The sequence below is a fragment of the Prionailurus viverrinus genome, chromosome A1 (genome assembly GCF_022837055.1).
Source record: "Prionailurus viverrinus isolate Anna chromosome A1, UM_Priviv_1.0, whole genome shotgun sequence".
NCBI lineage: Eukaryota > Metazoa > Chordata > Mammalia > Carnivora > Felidae > Prionailurus > Prionailurus viverrinus.
Genome location: NC_062561.1, coordinates 41,323,704 through 41,328,117, shown reverse-complemented (window position 1 = coordinate 41,328,117; position 4,414 = coordinate 41,323,704). Strand labels below are relative to the sequence as shown.

The following is a 4,414-nucleotide window of genomic DNA, read 5'->3' as shown; positions in this document are numbered from 1 at the left end:
GTTGGAGTATTATACTCATTGAAAAATCTCTCAACTTTATGGAGAATGAATTGGAGGTGGTCTTTGGATCTAAGAGTAGAATGAGAGAAACATATTAAAGTTTCAACGTAATGCAGGATGATGCTGGCTGCACAGCATGATGGCAGGCACCCTGGAGAACAGTGAAGGTATGGATACATATTTGAGATGTTAGATATCCACAGATTGGTGATATTTGAAAGACCAAAGTAGGAAGGAAAAGGACATACAGCATTGCATCAAAGATAATCCCTAGGTTTTAGGAAGAACCAACCTGTTTGTTAAAATAAAACTTACTGAAATGGAGAACACAGACTAAATTGTTTCACTAAATCGGTGGAGGGTCAGGTGCACAGTGGGGATGGGAAAGCGGTAGGGTGAGAAGTGAATCAGGCATTCAGTTCTGAGCACATTAACTTTAAAGTAGCTAAGAAATTAGCCAATTAGTACAACTGGAATTATTAAGAATGTAATTGAATGTATGGGTCTGGAATTCCAAAGATGAAAAATATAATTTATGAGCTGATACTAGATGATTTTAAAAATTTAAAAATTCATTTAAATTAAAAAATTAAATTAATTAATTCACCTAGAAAAGGAGGGGACATGAGAAAACAAGAGTCTAAGGCAAAGTCTTGAGGAGTGACACATCAGGTTGAATAGTAATAGCTATGAAAGAGAACGGAGAAAAAAATGTAATCTGATGGAGATTAAGGAAAAAGAATATTTCAAAAGAAATGTTCTTTCAGTTGTGTTGAATGTTGCTAAGATGTCAAACTAATTGGCTAAATATACAAAGAAATAATTTGAATATTAAGATAACTGCTTACTTTGTTTATATTCTAAACAAAGACTTCAACAATTTGCCTGCGTGTATCATGCCTAGAATTAAAACTAAGAGGAATTTGAAATATTAATGAGTAACATTGCATCAATAGATTTTTAGATAAAACCCTCAGAGAAGAATAAAATCGCATATGTGTTTTCTTATGAAATGAAATTGATCTATAGCATTAATTAAATTTAGTAATTGTTTATATTTAATCAGTCTTTACAGAGTGTTACAACATTGTATGAACTTGTGAAAAGAAAATAATATGTAGGGTTGTTATTAATTGTATTAAATATGGTGTAAAAACTGTTAGTTTTTGATCATATGTAGAAATAGCAAGTATGTTAATGCTTGTACTGAATGGTTTATATCAGGTACACTCCTGAAATTCTTAAAAGTATAAGAATTAGAGTTATATTTATTAAGAACAAAATCTTGAATGACATTCAGAACAAAGATAAATATTCTTTTCTTCATTACCATTGCATATTTTGCTTCAAATGCATTGATGTTTAATAGCAATTACTTGAATCAAAGCAAAATTAATCCTTGTTTCATCTGTAGTTAAAAACACCTAGGCAGTTTTCACAGAATTCATAGATAGACGTACATGGGATTCTGTCTCCTACCTACTCCATTATTGCAGGATTCCCTAGTAAAGCTCCAGTCTTACAAAAGCAGCTGCTTGTATTTAGTGATAATCCTCTGTACTATTAGTTTTGTCTTTTGGGATAGGAAATTGATTACCTGACCTTAACATAGTGAAGACTTTGCATGTGTCTTGCTTTCTGCCTCAGACAGTAAATTAGTTGTATAAACAGTAAAAAATAATTACGAATACAATGATGCTTTAGTTGGTTAGAAAAATTTAGAGAAAATGAAAAATAGGCTCTTATTTTTATTTTCCATAGTGTTGTTTTATTTACTCTTATTTATTATTTTGTTTATTTTTATTTTCCATAAAAAGTTACAAATTAAAATGCTACTGTCTTAAATAGTGCATTTTATGGTGAGCTCTTTATGCTTTTAGTAAACATATCCATAAACGCTTTAGCAGAGAGAGCTGATAGGTAAATGAGTGACACTGAATAGAATTACATATCAGGATGCCCATATTTCTATCCAAAGGGAGACTGCTTTTAACTTGGACACTCACAGAATATGACAATATCTGTTCATTAACTGAATAAAACAGATCAATTACAAACAACAAAAAATTGAACATTTTCTCTCAAACATACTTGGTTAGTTAGTACTGAGGAATTCAAAATTAGTGTGAATACCACTCTGAATAACAAATATTTATGTGTATGTAATTTTTATTTAATTAGCTGCAAAACCAAATTTACAGTGTCCTCAAATATAGTAAATATTCAGCCATTACCGACAATTTTTTTTTACCAACAAATTCTTTTATCTCTTGTCCATATGACAATCTCTCAGTGTCTCATGAAGTCTTATGCCACTGTACAAAATAGACTCCATTGAGAAAAACTCCACTGAGAAAAAAATATGTATTTCCTCCTGCTAAGTACCTAGTGTTCTACCAACCTTGATGACAACTTTAAGGTTTTTATGGATCCCAACAGAAATGCAAGTGGGAAGATAAAAACTTCCTGGAGATAGTACTATGATTGGAAATTCTCCGTGTATGTGGGAAATAGATACTGTGTCTAATATATTAAGTATATTAAATATATAATACATTAAATACATTAAATACATTAAATACATAAATATATACATAAATATACACATAAATATATAATACAAATAAATACATTAAATACATATACACACACACATTATATATATTTAACACACACACACACACACACACAAACACATATATACAGACCGGTACAGTATTAGCTTGTTTCAAAATTTTCCTTAGAAAATATGATTTCTTTTCCCTCCAAGTTTACCTTTCCTTAAAAATGTAACCTTCCAAACATCCTAGATTTCTTTTTAAGTCTTCACCTTCTACCTGGTGTGGGCCAGAGGCTCCATGTTCTCCTCCATCACTTATGAAAAGCAGATGTACTACTTTTAACAATACAAATCATGTCTCCAGTGGTCCATAATCCCTCTGGGTTCAGTAATGTCTTATTTTAGATATATGTAGGTTGCTCTTACTTTCTAATTTGTTTAGATATGCACTTTAAAGGATATGTGCCTTAGGCCAGCATTATTAGGTTTTTATGGTAGGAGGGTTTCTAAACACGTAGTTTATTATATTTTTGAAGTCAAGGTAAAATTGCATCATGATATCTTATTATTAGATGTGGAAATTTTCCACATCATTTTTGAATTTAATAATTATCTTGTTTCTCTTGAACTTGTATTTCCTTCAGTCATTTTAAGATACATTTTTTCTCTAAGTGTTGTGAATAAATAGCATTGGAGCTTTTACTGGAATTTTTTAAAAGCCAAGATTATTTGGATGTATCAATCTGTTCATAACTTTGAATACTATCATCCATCAACATAGAGAATGTCTCCCTTTAGTCAGCTTCTTTTTTATTTTTTTTTATTTTAATATGAAATTTATTGTCAAATTGGTTTCCATACAACACCCAGTGCTCATCCCAACAGGTTCCCTCCTCATTTGTAATTTGAATTTTTCTGAGGAGCTTTGTTATTGTTGGTGGAAAAGTTATTCCATTTTATTTTTTTAGTTTGTTTTTTATTAACCCGCACGCAATTCCTTGCCTTCCAGTTTGTTGAAGCACTAGGTCAGACAACATTTGCCACAATAACATCTGTCAAAGTGGCTAGCCATAAAAACCCCAGCACCAGATTCATCTGAAGGGCACTCCCAATGAAGGCAACTGATTTTACCATTCTCATCCACCTCATAGTAAGACAGCCAGATTAACCTTCTTTTTCTTATGCTTATTCTTCCTGGGAATGGTGTAAGACTTCTTCCTTTTCTTAGCACCACCACGAAGTTTCAACACAAGATACAGTGGACTCCTTTCGAATGTTGTAGTTAGAAAAAGTACGTCCAACTTCCAGTTGCTTGCCAGCAAAACCAGGCTCTGCTGATCAGGAGAAATTCCCTCCTTACCCCGGATTTTGGTCTTTACCTTTTCTATTGCATCCGAGGGCTCGACCTCTAGAGAGATGGTCTTCCCCATAAGGGTTTTCACGAAAATCTACATCTTGGCGGAGGTTCCACCGCAGATGGCAGATCGTAAAGGAATTCTATGGTGTTTTCATCAGTTTAATTTTATAAATTCAATAATTATTTATGTATGCTTATTCTCTATCCACAAAAATATTTTAAAATACTTTTTGATATATTATTTAGGCAGTTACATTTTCTGCAAATGATATATTTTTTTTCTTGCCAATACTCATGATCCTAATTTCCCGTTTCTTGTCTTATGGAATTAACTGACTTCCAGTGTAATGTGAAATGATTGGTATATAGCAGTTTTTGTTCCCACTGAGCTGAATGGAAATATTTCTAAAGTATGATCACTGGGGATGACTTTAGGTCTACATTTTTTAAGATCTCCTTTAATACTACTCTAAAAAAGTTCCTTTCTATTCTTAGTT

At 31.9% G+C, this 4,414-nt stretch overlaps 1 pseudogene; it reads right to left on the bottom strand.

Annotated features, from left to right (window-relative positions):
- Positions 1-3,539: 3,539 nt before the first annotated feature.
- LOC125163615 (ubiquitin-40S ribosomal protein S27a-like) lies at positions 3,540-4,041 on the bottom strand (annotated as a pseudogene).
- Between the last annotated feature and the right edge of the window lie 373 nt (positions 4,042-4,414).